Raw genomic sequence first — 16,083 nt, 5'->3', positions numbered from 1 at the left:
ACAACTGAAACAACTAAACAATAAATCTGATATGTATTACCTGTGTGATCATGGGTAAGGCACTTGGCCCTTCTAAGACTATTCCACCATCAGTAGTGAAAATGCAGGGATCAGTGACTTCCAGCTCCAACTTTATGATCCTACGAACAACTCTGAGAAGTAGGTACTGAAAGTATTATCCTATTTTACCAAATGAAAATGAGGTTCAGAGAAATTAAGTGCTCAGGATTTCGAATTTGATCTTGAAAGTGATTGGGGAATCATTGGAGTTTATTAAGTAAAGGGGTGACACTGTCTAAAGTTCTTTACAAATCCTAAAACCTCTGTTAGTTATAATGAATCAATTATAATAATTATTATTTTCCTTTCTCTCATGGGGAGGGTGACAGAACTTGACAAAGGATGAAAATGGCCCATCAATGCCATAAGTTTAAAATCTGGGAACCCCAAGCAAAGGTATACTCAAAGGGGTTCTGTCACAGTTTAATTGTAATTAAATAAGCACCCTTTCAACATCTTCCCTACTTCTTATACCTATCATAATTTGGGCAATGCAGGTAGCATAAAACCCTATGGAAAGACGCAAGAATATTTCTGCATTTATCTCCTATAGAATGGAACTCATAAAGCCAAAATGGATCTTCCAGCAGTGGGCACCTCCTAAAGGTTTAGGGATTTTCCTAAATCAGGCACTGCATACAAATACATCTTTCTGGTACTTTAGGGGAATTTTTGATAACACCTTGTGAATACTTCTTGTTGGGAGGAGAACTTTTGATCAGTCTATAGGGAGCTGTTACTAGGCTCGGTGGGATATAATAGAAGAGCACTATATTAGATGTTAAAGGGACCTGAGTTCCTTAATCCTTGTATCCTTAACAAACTATTCAAATTCTCTGAATCTCTGTTTCTTCCTCTGTAAAGTAAGGACTAAATGATCTCTAAGGTTCCTCCCAGTTCTTATGATACCAGAACTGCAGTTCCCATATTAAGACTTTCTAATTGGTGTCTAGCCTCTGGACTCACAATCTTCACAACAGGACTAGGCATATTCATTTACCCAATGACTAACTGTAATACAATTGGATAATGACAATGGATACCATTTCCTTCTTTTTTTTTAAACCCTTATCTTCTGTTTTAGAATCAATACTGTGTATTGGTTCTAAGGCAGAAGAGCAATAAGGGCTAGGCAATGGGGGTTCAGTGACTTGCCCAGGGTCCCAGGAAGTATCTGAGGTCAAATCTGAACCCATCTCTAGGCCTGGCTCTCTATCCACTAAGACTCCCAGCTGTCCCCCACTTCCTTCTTAAGATAAGTTTTGTAGCTAGGTAGCTGGATGTTAGAATGGATAGAGCGCTGGGCCTGATTTCAATGTATTCTTAGGCAATTATTAGCTGGGTGATCCTGGACAAGTCCTTTAACCTCAATTTCCCCTGTAACCTGTAAAATGGGGAGAATAATAGGACCTACCTCCAGAGTTTGCTGTGAGGATCAAAGGAAGTGTTTGTAAAGCACTTCAAAGAGTGCCTGGCACAGAGTAGGCACCATATAAATGCTTATTATTATTGTTGTTGTTGTTATTATTATTTAATGTTACATGCTCCTGGATAAAAAGGGGCACTCTCTATAGAAAGAAAACATTATCATTACTTTGTTGTTCTTGAGTCTTTCTGTACTCACCGACACCCACAGTCTAGCTTTTAGAATTCAGTTCCTAGACCATTTCAGCACATTCACTGGGCTATTTCAGTGTTACAGCTTTGCTACTTCCGATCTGGAAGGGGAAGGTTTGTCCAGAAACGCTGAATGAGAGTATAGTTCCCTTTAGAAGAACTACAGAGGAAAGCTGAGCAGATGGTTTGCAAGGCAGCCAAATGCCAACCCACGGGGGGGAAGTAAATACCTAATGGGACTGAGATGAGCCCTGCCCAAGCCTGACAAAAATTCCTGTGTATCATCTCCATTTATGCGTCTTGGCTTCAGAGACATATTAGTCCTTCTCAGAACCTGGCATTTTCATGCCTGCTTTCAAGACTGTCATCTAATGATTAAAAAATACTGCGTTTTTAGAAAGTGGGAATGAGCTCTCCGTAATGGTTCTGTCTCAATGGGAGCAAAGCCATCCACTCGCTTGGGGCTGCTCCCACTGTCACCTGCTAGACCACTGCGGACCAGTCGCCCAGTCAATAAACATTTGTTAAGCATCTACTCTGCGCCGGGTACTAGGCTAAGTACAGAGAAAGGTCAGAGTCCCAACTCTCAAGAGCTATCAGGTTGCTTTCCAACCTCTCGGAGAAGCTGTGCCAACTGTTTCAATGGGGACCCTTCTCTGTGTGGGTCTGGGAGATCCAGCCCTGAGGCAGCAAGAAAAAGAAAGAAGGCAGGGAAAGGGGGGTGTTAAAAGGGGGGCTGAAGCTGTGCCAGTTACTCATTTACATACCCAGGCTGAAAAGTCTTTCCTGCCCCAACACAGCAGATAGCACCTCCCTCCTTACTCCACACTTCCAGAATCCAGGAGAAAATGTTGTACTCCAGGGCAGTGAGGTGACAGGTAGATAAAGTGCCACCTCGGGATTCGGGAAGAGCTGGGTTTAAATCTGGTCTTAAACATTTCCTGTCTGTGGGACCCTGGTGGAGTCACTTAATCCTATTTTGCCTAGCTTTTTCCTTCCCTCTTAGACATGTTAATAAGACAGAGGATGAGGGTCTTGGGCTTGTTATTTTTAATGTTGCACTCCCTAGGCTATATGAATTGTTCTCTCCTCTCCTGAAATGGTACTCCCTTGCCAGTGATGCAGAGGCAAGAATGGAGGAGTGGATGGAGGCATCTGGGCTTTACATGGTGCATCCAAAAGCCCAGCCATAACCAAGAGAGCTCCAGGAGGCCACAATGATAACCTTGCCCAGAGAGGCATCATCTGGCTGGGATGATCTGAGGATGACAAAGAAGGTAAGAAGATGGAGGGAAGAGTTTGCAATCTGCCTCCATCTGTTCAGGGCTGCTCTTATTCTTATGGAGTTGACTGGCTCATTTCAGCTCCGGCTGTGCAGGCTCATGCTTGAGTCTCTGACATGCCTGGGAAAGACTGTGGAGTGGGAGAAGAGTGTCAGACCTTAGCCCCTCTAGGCTCTTCATTTTATTTTCACCAGACACATCAAAAAGGAACTCCATACTCCCTTTTGTTCAGACAGAACATCTATGAGATTTTGCAGAAAAAACAAGCCAGTATTTTCACATCCACTCCTAAGAATATCGACTTTGAGAAAAATGAGTATGTATATACATACAATTTTTTTCACTTTTTTTTATTCCCAGGTACCGAACCTCTCTCTCTTCCCTCCCCATACCATAGAAGGCATCACCTAACCCCCCAAAAAAATGTCCTTTGTGTTTCTATTTATTAGTTCTTCCTCTGGAGGTGGATATTCATAAGTTATTCTTCAAATATTTCTATAGCTATATCACTGGCAAGTGAATGTCATTTCAGAAGAGGAGAGAACAATTTGCACAATGGAGGGAGTACATTTTTTTAAACCCTTACCTTCTGCCTTAGTAACAACCCTCAGACTGATGGGCAAAGGCTAGGCAAACAGGGTTAAATGACTTGCCCAGGGTAACACAGGTAGGAAGTGTCTGAAGCTTGTTGTGGTCTATTCATTTCATTCTTTACAATTTCATGTAGGTCTTTCCAGGTTTTTTTTCAAATTAACTTACTCATCATTTCTTACAGCTTAGTGGTATGGTAATCCATCACAATCATATACCACAGCCTATTCATCCATTTCTTGCTTGATGGATATCCCTTCAGTCTCCAGTCCTTTGTTACCACAAAGAGAGTTGCTATAAATACTCTGAAACATATGGGTTCCTTTCCTTTTTACCTGATCTCCTTGGGTAACAGAACTAGCAGTGGTACTGCTGAGCCTACGGGTATACACAGTTTTATAACTCTCTTGGCATAATTCCAAATTGCTCTCCAAAATGGTTGGATCAGTTCACTGTTCCACCAACAGTGTATTAGTGTCCCCATTTTTCCACACCCCCTCCAACAACTGTCATTTTATCCTCAGCAAATTTGTCATTTTGCTAGGCAAAATGCACATATGCGATTTTAAAAGTATTAAGGGACTTAGAGATCATCTAGTCTATCCCCTTCATTATAAAGTGGCTTGCCAACATGGATAGATCTGAATTGAATCCAGATCTTTCAGACCCCTAGTTCTGTGCTTTTTTATACTAAGCCAGGCAGCGTGTGTGCACATGCACACATGTAGCATCTTAACCATTTATCTGGAATAATTTTCTTCTTATTGTATTTTCTTTTTATTGATTTCTTTTGTTTTACATCATATTTATTTCCCAACATATCCTCCCCTGCTGTAAGTTTTCCCTATAAAACAATGATTTTAAAAGGAAGAATTTAAAACAGTTTGGTAAAACTAGCCAATACATTAATTGTGGATGAAAATATATACAACATGGAATAATTTACTTTCTATGTAAATATCATGATCTACAAGGTCATAATTCTTAATGTGGGATCCCATTTGGGACCTCAAAATGATAATCCCAGAAACATAAGGACTGAGACAAAGGAGGGTGGGAGTGGGGTGCCTGTGCCTTCAGCATAACCATATATCTCCCAGAAACTATTCAGTGCATCACAGCAGGAAGGCCCCCATAAAAACCCTAGAGCCCAGGGGGCAGCTGGGTGGATCAGTGGATTGAGAACCAGTATTAGAGACAGGAAGTCCTAGGTTCAAATCTGGCCTCAGACATTTCCTAGCTGTGTGATCCTGGGCAAGTCACTTGACCCCCATTGCCTACCCTTTATTGCTCTTCTGCCTTGGAACTAAGACCTAGTATTGATTCTAAGACAGAAGGTAAGGGTTTAAAAAGAACTAGAGGCACTCCTGACTATAAAAAACTCACGGGAAGGTCATGAAACAAAGAGGGGCTGCTATAATATTATAATACAGGTTTTCCTCTTTGTTTATTTCAGTATACATTTGAAATTACTCTCCCCTGTTCTGTCCTAACTACAGACACCCTTGTGTCAGCTTCTACCTAGGACATCCTGTATTTGGCACCTTCCCAGGACCAGACATGTTCATGCATGCGCACATAGTATATAATCTACCTAATATCAATAGCAGAACTCATGATCCTTCCCCCAAAACCTTTTCTCCCTCCTACCTACCTCCCTTATTACTATAGAAGGCAACATCATCTGCCCAGTCCTTCCGGATTACAACCCAAGAACCACTCTGGCATACTCCCCTATCACCTCATATCTGAACTATTGCAATATAGCCTACTCACCTGTCTGCTGCCCACAACTCTCTCCTCATTCCAGTGCATCCTCCATTCCACCCCCAGTGTGATCTTCCCAAAGCAAAGGTCCAACCATGTCACACATACAGCCCCCACCTCAATTTGGTAAACCCTAGTGGCTCCTTATTGCTCAGGGTCACACTGCTAGGAAGTGTCTGAGGCCAGAATAGAACTGAGGATCTCCCATCCCTAGGCCTAAATCTCAATCCACTGAGCTACCGAACTGTGCACCCCACACACACACACCTACCCATGTACTCTTGAATCCAGTGTCATTGGTCTCCTGAGTATTCCATGAACAAAACACTCCTTCTTGAAGCTCCAGGCATTTCCTCTGGCTGTTCACTCATGCATGGAATATGCTCTCTCCTCATCTCTGCTTATCATCTTCTCTTTTTAACTTGAAATCTCAACTAAAATCCCATTTCCCACAGGAAGCCTTTTCCAATCCTTTTAATTCTAGTGCTTTCCCTCTCTTAATTATTTCCTGTTTATCCTACATATAACTGGTTTGTACATATGTACAATTGGAAAGGAAGGAAGGAAGGAAGGAAGGAAGGAAGGAAGGAAGGAAGGAAGGAAGGAAGGAAGGAAGAAAGAAAGAAAGAAAGAAAGAAAGAAAGAAAGAAAGAAAGAAAGAAAGAAAGAAAGAAAGAAAGAAAGAAAGAAAGAAAGAAAGAAAGAAAGAAAGAAAGAAAGAAAGAAAGAAAGAAAGAAAGAAAGAAAGAAAGAAAGAAAGAAAGAAAGAAAGAAAGAGAGAGAGAGAGAGAGAGAGAGAGAGAGAGAGAGAGAGAGAGGGAGGGAGGGAGGGAGGGAGGGAGAGAGAGAGAGAGAGAGAGAGAGAGAGAGAGAGAGAGAGAGAGAGAGAGAAGAGAGAGAGAGAGAAAGGAAGGAAGGAAGGAAGGAAGGAAGGAAGGAAGGAAGGAAGGAAGGAAGGAAGGAAGGAAGGAAGGAAGGAAGGAAGGAAGGAAGGAAGGAAGGAAGGAAGGAAGGAAGGAAGGAAGGAAGGAAGGAAGGAAGGAAGGAAGGAAGGAAGAGAGAAAAAGAGAGAAACTACAAATAAATATACCAAATAAAGATGGGGTATTATAGAATAAAAATAATGTAATGGGGCTAATCAAAGTAAAGTGGCTTCCACCATCTGCTGGTCTTCATGTACCCTATAGCTCTAAACATGCAGTCTGGTACCTTCTGATGGGCAGGTCCTTTGTTAAAAGCCATTCAAAATCAAAGGCTTCTGGTTAGTCCCCATGTGTGCCCTCCTACCCCCATGATGGAATACGGTGAAAAAACAAATAGTCACTGAAAGGTAAGAGCTGCCCAATCAAATGCAGAGATAATTTTAAATTTAGAGGCAATGGGGGCATTGAGAGTCAGGCCCAGAGATGGGAGGTCCCAGGTTCAAATTTGGCCTGAGACACTTCCTAGTTGTCTGACCCTGGGCAAGTCACTTAACCCCCATTGCCTAGCCCTTACCACTCTCTGCCTTAGAACCAATACCCAGTATTGATTCTAAGAAGGAAGGTAAGGGTTTTTTAAATAAATAAATAAAGAGGCAACTTCTACTCTTTCTCTCTCCTTCCTCCCTTCTAAGTGTCAGGATTAAGACTTTAAGCATTCTCTCTGGGCTTCATTGGAATGAAGCTAGAGACGCTTTCTTGCTCATCCCACCCTAAACAAAAATTTCCTAAAATTCTGAAATTTCCATTCTTAGCATCCACCACATGAACTCAACAATCCTGGAATCAAGGAAAGTTCCAGCTAACTGCCAGTGGAAGGTGCTCCCTGTAGCTATTACAATGAGTATCTAAGGGGATGAGACTTAATGTTAGGGTCTTTCCTCTACTGACAATTTGTCTCTACCTTATCTGAACATGGTTGTTGGCACGTTTTAGACTAAGAGGGGATTGTCTTTTCCCTTTTGTATCCTCAACACTTAGTTCAGTTCCTGGCATGTAGTAGGCCCTTAATAAATACTTGTTGATTGCTTGATCACCATCAGAAGGATGAGCCTGTGCTCTATTCTGCCTTTCCAGGGGAGATGAACCTTGAAGGGGTTATTTGGACAGTATAGAGTCAAACTGAAATGACTGTCCATCAGTGCCACAAACCATTTTAAAGTTTTAAGAATCAACTACTGGGAAAGAATAATAGGAGTTTTGGGTTACTGTTTCATGTTTCAAGACTTTGTCAATATATACTTATGAGATTTCTGAGATTTAAGCATTTCTTTTATGGTAGAGGAAATGAATTAGAAGATGTTATTAATTCTTCTGATGGAAGACCCCAGCCATAAGCCATACCTAAACTTTTAAGTGATTTTTCCTGTATCTCTGGCATAAAGAAGTTTCTCTCTCTCTCTCTCTCTCTCTCTCTCTCTCTCTCTCTCTCTCTCTCTCTCTCTCTCTCTCTCTCTCTGTCTCTGTCTCTCTCTGTCTCTCTCTGTCTCTGTCTCTGTCTCTGTCTCTGTCTCTGTCTCTCTCTCTCTGTCTCTCTCTGTCTGTGTGTGTGTGTGTGTCTCTCTCTGTCTCTCTCTCTCTCTCTCTGTCTCTGTCTCTCTGTCTCTCTCCCTCTCCCTCTTCTCTCCCTCTCCCTCTCTCCCTCCTAGGCTCCTCCAGAACTTTCAGCCTATATGAACCCATAACTGGGACTCTAAATTGCGAGAGGGTGTATCAGGTATAACATTTGGGCAAGAGATACAATTTAATAATAATAAATTAGAGTCGTATTCTTGGGTTCAAAAAAATCAACTTCACAAGTACAAGATGGGGAGTCATGACTAAGTTGCAGTTTGTCCAGAAAGGAGAAAAAGGTTGGGGGATTTGAGTTAGCAGCTTGACACAACCATTAGCCAAAGAAGTTAAAATTGGGCTACACTAAGAGGCTATGTGTGTCCTGGGTTAGGGAGATTCTCTGCCCTGAGCAGACCACATATGGACTTTCAATTTTTGGTATAGCACTTTATGAAATAATTCTATCTAACGAACTAAAAAAGAAGTAACAGGAGTGTGGACTTAAGTTCATGCCACTGAAGAATAGTGGAAGGAACTGGAGATATATCCTGGACAAGATGCCACCTGGATTAGGAAGTAGAGCTGTATTCCCTGTATTCCATGGTTGCTCCCAAAGGCAGAAATGGAGCAATGAATAAAATTTCCAAGAGGCAAATAACAAGAACTTTTTAAAAGTGGCATAGGTTGCATAGTGGGTTCCCTCTCATTGAAGATCCTCAAGCAAAGTCTCTTTGTTCACTTGTTAGAGCTATTATAGAGGAAATTATTAGGAATGGGTTGGACATAATGGCCCCCAAATTCTATGAATATTACTCACATTTTCATAGCACTTTAAGGTTTACGTAGGGCTTTCTTTACAACAAGCAATATTATTCCCATCTTATAAATAAGGAAACTAAAGCTCAGGATGGTTAATCAGGGTGATCTAAGGTCACACAGCTAGTAAAATCTGGAGCTGGGCCTCAAACCAGGTATTCTACCCATAAAGATCAATTCTTTATGCTCTATAACCTGCTGCTCCCCAAGCGCTACCTCTGGAAAATCTGTAAGTCAAGCTTTAACACAGAACACCAATCTGACAGCGCATCCCCTAATTCAACACCAACCCTGTCCCCAAACCCCACCAATTCCTGCTAGGCTACAGGGGCCTACATAAGAACAAACAAGCCCATTGGTGATCAAACTCTGATGTTAGAAAAGGTAAGTGGGGTTTCCACAGAGCCAGAGAAGCAGGTTATAATGGAGTTATAAGAACCAGGTTCTTGAGATCTTGTGGTATTGACCCTCAACCTACAGGTGCAATCCAAGCCCAGTGCTGCTATGCTGGATGACCTCAGTGAGTCAAAGCAGCCAGATATACAGAGCCAATGATGGACAGATGGAAGGCATCCATCTACTGGTTCTTATAACACCGGATGCCAGCGAAATGGGCAGGCACTGTTCTCCTAGGCTCCGCTAATAGGCAGAATCGTCCTATGAGCATCTGTGGTCCCGTAGGTGGTCCACAGCTCCAGTGGCAGCCAGGCAATCAGTAAACTCATAAAAACAGACACAAATACTCTGGGCCAGGTCAGGCCTGCCAGACTCTGCCTGTGTAGTTGTCTGGGCCCAAATTATTGACATGGGTAGAATAAGAAGCCAGCTACCTACTGTGCTTTCAGGGGAGTCTTCTAACCTCCCTTGCCAGAAAATACCTTCTTCTACCCGCACTCGGATAGAAACCTTTTCCAGGAAGGCATCAGTATAGTAGGGGGAAAAAATCAGACTTAGAGCCAGAAGACTTGGACTGAAATCCTCACTCTGTCACTTCCCTCCTGTGTAACCTTGGGCAAGTCACCCCCTTGGTGCCTTGGTTTTCTCCTGTATAAAATGAGAACATTGGACTAAATGACCCAAAGAGTTTCTGGTAGCTCCAAATCTATGGTCCTGTTCTATGACTAGAAGATAGAGCTTAACCTGAAAATAATTCTGGGAAAACTGCTATAACTTCACATGAAAATGTAAATGAGTGATGTATTTTCCTGAGGTCAAGTTCTAAATGGGGAAGGCTTCAGCAGCTGAAAGAGAAAGGGAGTGGAGGAAGAGAGCAGAGCAGGGTAAACCACAAAGAGGAAAGAAGGTTCTGGAGAGGAAGGCTGGGGATTCTGCTCACTTTACAACTCTGCTGAGGGCTGATGCTGCTATGTTGACAAAGCACTGAATAGAGAGTCAGGAGCCCTGAATTCTTTTGCCTTGTGTGCTATCATCACAGAGCAGTGTGGCCTTGAGATCCTTCTTCTCTTGGAATCTTCCTTTCCTCATCTATAAAATGACAGGGTAGAACACGAAGGCTTTGAAGTCCTTTAAGCAAACAAGTCTCTTGTAATTAATATAGCTTGTGGATCGACAGACTCTAGCTACCAGGGATCAGAGTAACATAGGAGCAAGAGACAGAAGGGTTCTAGTCCAACCCCATTTTACAGATGAGGAAACTGGAGCACACAGAATTTATGAGGCAGCAAAGATCACGTTGTCCTCCCTGTGACTGTTTCTCCTTCTGGAAAGGAGTGACTACCAATTTGTGGGCAGTAGAATGTTAGGAGCCAATGCCTACTTACTCTAGTAAGCCTCTGAATTCAGGACATGCCCAGGGTTCACTGCCTGTAAAGTATCCCTTAGACTCACAAGGACCACTGCTGGCTTTGGAGTTAGGACCTTCTGTGAAAGATATGCAAAGAACAGTAGAACCTAGTTTTGCAAAGACTCAATACATGCAAATTAAAGTATATGCAATTGACAGTGAAAAAAATAAAGGCAGAAAAATAAGTAAAATAATTCTTTTTAATTACATATTAAATCTGCTCCATTTCATCCACTCTGCTCATTCTCGCTCTGAGACACATTCATGTGAGCCGTTACATTGTTTTGTGCCAAACATTCACTCCCACAGCATTCTTTGGCAGAAGTTCTCACCTGTAACAAGTCACATCCATGTCAGAGCAGAGCCATTATTATCCACTAAATAATGTTATTTAGTGGATAATAATGGCCCCAAAGTACAAGAGGAGTGATGCTGGGAGCTCTGATAAACCTATGAAAAGTCATAAAGTGCCTAGGTATGTTCATATAAGAAAAACTTAATTAAATTATGAGATTCACTATTATGTGTGATTTTCAACTTACAGGAAGGGTCTTGAAACATGTTGATAATATAAAGTCTACTGGACATGGAAGGCAGACAGGGAGTGACCCTGCCTGCTGCAGCTTTGCAAATAGGATGCTCTGCAGCATCAGTAGGCCCTGGACCAAAAAGCACTTGAAATAGAAAAGTCCCTGGCCAGGGGACCAGAAGGACCAAACATCACTTGATACTTTTCAGACTCCGAAAGCTAGGAAAAATGCAGATTTGTCGCCCCCTCCTGTCTGCTCTTTACAAATCTGAGTTCAAGTTGGATTCAATGAAATGGAATGCAGAAGAGAGAGGAGGAGGGAGAGAGAAATCAAAGTTTTTGAAGAGAGATTTCTTGCTAAATCACACCAGCTACAAGAGTGGGCAGAAGGGATACCAATAAATGACTCACTTTATGAAACCAGATTCTCTGAAGGGTACCTGGGAGAGGCAGCACCTTGCAAACAGCACCTAATTATATCAACAATGTACCATTCATAATTTGCCAAGAAAATAAAATCCACTCAAGTGGCTTCCCTACAGATGGTTCATTTCTCCCATAGGTTGATGTAATGTTGAGGGTAAACTCATAAATGACAATAAAGTTCAAATGAAGGCATGTAAAAGAATAATTCTCTCCACCATTATTCTGAGCTTTGGTTTAGTTTTGTTTTTCTCTTTCCAACAGGCATGTGATTTCACTGACGCAGAGGGGGAGAATTGTAGTCTCAGAAAGTTGCCTCAGGCTTTGAGAAGTTAAGTAACCTGCCTAGAATCATATTACCAGGATGTGTCAGAGACTAAGTCCCAGGCCTTCTGGACTCCAAAGCCTTCTGGGCTATGATCATAGTTCTTCATTCAGTGCCAGGTTCTCTCATCTTCTTGAGTTCAAATCTGGCCTCAAACACTTGCTAACTGTGTGATGCTGGGCAAGTTGCTTAATTTTGTTTGCCTCAGTTTCCTCATCTGTAAAATGAACTGAAAAAGAAATGGCAAACCACTTCAGTATCTTTGCTAAGAAAACCCCAAATGGAGTCATGAAGAATCAGATACAACTGAACTGAAACAACAAAAGAAATTTTTTTCATCTAAAAGCAAATTTGTTTTCTTCTATTTCTTAAATTTTATCCAAAAAGCATTCCCTCAGAGGGAGAGAAAATGAATCATGTAACCATGGAAAAAAATATTTTAAACTAAAATTTTTTTAAATAAAAATAAATAAAAGCATCCCCCTTCTGTCATTTTATGACTTGTGGTTTATCTCTTATATTGGCAATGAGATAGTAGAGTAGATAAAGTTCTAGACCAAGAATCAGAAAAGGCTGAATTTAAATCCAATTTCAGATGCTTAACCACTAGCTGCCTCAGTTTTCTCAACAAAAGAAGTTGTGAAAATGACACAAATAGGGGGCAGCTGGGTGGCTCAGTGATTGAGAGATAGGAGGTCTTAGATTCAAATGTGACTTCAGACACTTCCTAGCTGTGTGACCCCCACTACCTAGCCCTTACTGTTTTTCTGCTGTGTATTATACACAGTATTGATCCCTAGACAAAAGGTAAGGGTTTAATAAAATAAAATAAAATTTTAAAATGACACATATAGCAAAAATCAGAGTCTTTCTGTGCCAAGAAATAAAAACTACTGGGAAGTTAAAATTAGTATGAGAAGACCAGAATATTAGTAGGTCAGAAGGGGACTTGCAATACCAAACATTCTGCCACAGGCCACAGTTGTTAAAAGATCTCTGTAACTGGAGATGGCTCCTGTCCTGCTTCCTGGGTCTGAATAGAACCATAGGTTTCATTCAACCATAGGTTCTTACCAGACAGCTGCCTTCAGTGACAGGGGCTTGAGGAATTCCCACTGGAGGTGCCCTCTGTCCCTATAAAGGACTCGGGCAGGCAGAAAAGTCCAATCCCCATGGAGTAACCTATTATTAGTTAATTATTAGTTATGGCTGTTGTTATTGTTATTAACGGGAGAGAGGAGCTTCCTTGACTGATATACACTGATTCAGTTCGACTAAACAACATCAAGGGTTTAATAAGTGCCTCCCATCAGATAGGATACAGATCATGCTCTCAAGGAATCTACAATCTAATAAGAAGAAAGATATGTATACAAATAACTGTGAAATAGGGAGAGCAATACACAAAGCTAGGCAAAGGGCCAAAAGAAATCTGAGTAGGGAGAGATCACTTTCACTCTGGGGAGAGCACAAATAAGGGGGAAGAAGGAGAGGAAATCTATTTCAGACATGGGGGACAACACAACCAAAAGAACAGAGATGGGAGAAAGATGGGGGACAAAGAGTTGACTGGCTATTTAGTTGGGGCACAATCTCTTAAGGGCATAAAGCTAGAAATGGAGTTTGTGGGTCTTTAAAGGTCAAGAGCAGAAGTTTATGGAGTAATTGATGGGGAAGTAATTTTTGAGGATCCAAGAGTGAAGTAACCAAAGTGATGTATGTATGCATCGCTAAGATGATTAGTGCAGGGTGAAGAATGGCTTTGAAACAGGACAGACTGAAAGCCTGAGGACTAAAAAGGACATTATCTCAAACCCAATCATAATGGATAGACCTTTGGCATTTCACTCAGTGAATATCATATTTACACTGAATACTAAATAAAAGTCAGTGTGTCAAGGGGAGTAGAATACCAAGCTGTAGAAGGCACTATCCCTGGCCCCCAAGGAACTTAAAATCTAGTAGGGCAGATGAAATTACCACTTCTCTTAAGTACAGGAGAAGAGGAACAGGGAGGATGCCAAGAGAGGGTGATATTTCAAATAAGTGTCCTAAGGTCGTCTGAATATGAAATCATAGAATACAATAATCCCCATTCTCATTCATTGAATGATCCTGCATCAGATGGAATGTGCAACTTTGGCTACTATTAATCATGGAAAATACTTAGCAATTGACAAAGTAGCTTTTATCTGAGGACCTCTGGGTGCTTCATAAACACTAATTAACAAAGCCTCCTGTCACCTCCTGGGAGTTGGGGTGTCTTTTACAGAGTTGGGTCTCTAGAAAGTGAAGAGCCTTCTCTAACGTGCCTCTATGAGTTAGTGACGGTGCCAAGAATAGAAACCCAAGGATCTGGCACCCAGCTCTCTGGCCAAACCACAGCTCTGATGATTCAGTGGATGGTAATGAAGCCACAGCATCTGTCATTCTGAGGCTTCTTAGGATATACTGTAATGACTGCTCCCAAGAAGCAGCCAACTCCCAGCCCCACTCCCTCACTCTCCTACCTAGCTTCAACTGAAAACAGCAGACATAAATAAATAGAAAACTTTTTTGGGGATGATGCCTCTGGTTTCTCCTCCCCATGGCCCCAAATCATTTTTAAAGGGCCAAATCTGAAGTCCTAGGAAACATTCCTCCTTCATTCACCCTTCTCCCCCTTTTTGCCTCCCACATACGGTGAGATCATTTGGCAATCAGAGCACACTGACTATGACAGGCTCCCTAAATAAGTCAAATATCCAAGATGAGTCCTTCATTAAGAATGACCTTTAACCCTAGATTTGAGGAGCCATCAAAGGCAGCTTTCCAGCAATGACAAAGGCCAGACTCAGTGCCCAAAGAAGCTATACTCTGTATACCAGTCAATCATCATGATGAGCCAAAAGCCATTGGGAAAATTAGGAAATATATTCACTCGTCAATGCCCTTCTGCCTCCTTCTCACTCCTCAAGTTACACCATCACCCCAGTGTCCTCGTGATGGCCTCTACTCCCCTTGCTCCAAGTATGTCCCTCCTTCCCTCCCCCACAACTATCTCATCTCCTCTGTCCTGTGTCCCTTTGGGATAACAAGTGGGGAAGCAATTTCATAAATAAATCTATTGCTTAGGTATGACTGGATAAGGGCTGACTATCTCTCCATGGCAGCTAGGTGGCATGGTGGTTCAAGTGCCAGTCAGAAAGTCAGAAAGACTCATCTTCTTGAGTTCAAATCTGTTCTCAAATACTCACTAGCTGTGTGACCCTGGGTGAGTCACTTTGCTCTGTTTGCCTCTGTTTCCTCATCTGTAAAATAAGCTAGAGAAGGGAATGGCAAACCTCTCCAGTATCTTTGCCAAGAAAACTCCAGATGGCACCACAAAGAATTGGGCACAACTGAACAACCACACAACAAATATTTGTTGAACTGGATTTAACCATCCAACTCTTACTGTCAATGTAGTAGACACTTGGATATAAAATAATATAATGATAACTATAATAAATAATAATAAACAACAACAAATACTACTCTGTAGGAGTATTCACATTTCAATGGAGCAATTCTGGAGGTAAAACCTTAGCCCAAAGGAGTCTAATGGTAGTATTGCAACTAGTGTGGTAGATCTGTAGAAAAAAAAAATATTTGGGAAATAGTTTTTTTTTGATTGAACAAAAACATTTACTAAGGTTTTACAGTAAGAATAGCTTATTCAAATCACACCCCCCCCCCCAAACAAAAACAAACAAAACTCTGACATAGTCTCTAATAGTTACATACAGAGTCTAGGGGAAAAGCAGGTTCAAACTTGAAGAGCTTATGTAGTAAAAGGTAACAATAGCTTCTGATTTCTGGAAGTTCTTTCTTCTGCTTCAAGGGGTTTTCCCAAAAATATTTGGACTTTCAAGGCTTTTCCTTAAGTTACACCATGCTGAGAACACTTACAGATAAGGCGCGTTATTTACACTAGTAATGTCCATGACCTCCTCTCCCTTATCCATATGAATGAACAAACCCAGAAATAAATAACGGCTTCCTGCATTTCAAGATAAAGGGCTTGTACGTGATAAAATGGACAAAATAGGTGACGGCAGCTGGTGTGAAAAAAGTCCTGGAAGTCTTAGTGGACTGCAAGCTCAATGTAATTTGGCACCCTAGAAAGTTCCTGGTATTCTATGCTCTCTGGTGGCCATAAAATATGTTTATTGGGAGGAGGGAGAATGATTGACTTGATGAGCTTTTAGGGAGGTCCTCCATACCTCTCCCAGCTCTGATTCTGACGGTCCATCTTTTCCTTCTATGCCAAAGTATCTTCCCTCCTTCCCTTTTATGTACCGTATCATTTTTCT

At 41.6% G+C, this 16,083-nt stretch overlaps 1 long non-coding RNA gene across 3 annotated transcripts in view; it reads right to left on the bottom strand.

Annotated features, from left to right (window-relative positions):
- LOC103095797 (uncharacterized) overlaps positions 1–16,083 on the bottom strand; it is a 177,060-nt gene that overhangs the window by 49,831 nt on the left and 111,146 nt on the right. The window contains exon 5 of one of the 3 annotated variants that reach the window (XR_001627920.2): positions 10,560–11,978. The exons of the other annotated variants lie outside the window; for them this stretch is intronic. This is a non-coding gene — a long non-coding RNA (uncharacterized LOC103095797). Of the gene's footprint in view, positions 1–10,559; positions 11,979–16,083 lie in introns of those variants that run through there. 3 annotated transcript variants of the gene reach the window in all.

This window comes from Monodelphis domestica, chromosome 2, assembly GCF_027887165.1.
Source record: "Monodelphis domestica isolate mMonDom1 chromosome 2, mMonDom1.pri, whole genome shotgun sequence".
Taxonomy (NCBI): Eukaryota; Metazoa; Chordata; class Mammalia; order Didelphimorphia; family Didelphidae; genus Monodelphis; species Monodelphis domestica.
The sequence above is the reverse complement of the archived record's forward strand: the minus strand, read 5'-3'. Positions and strand labels throughout refer to the sequence as shown.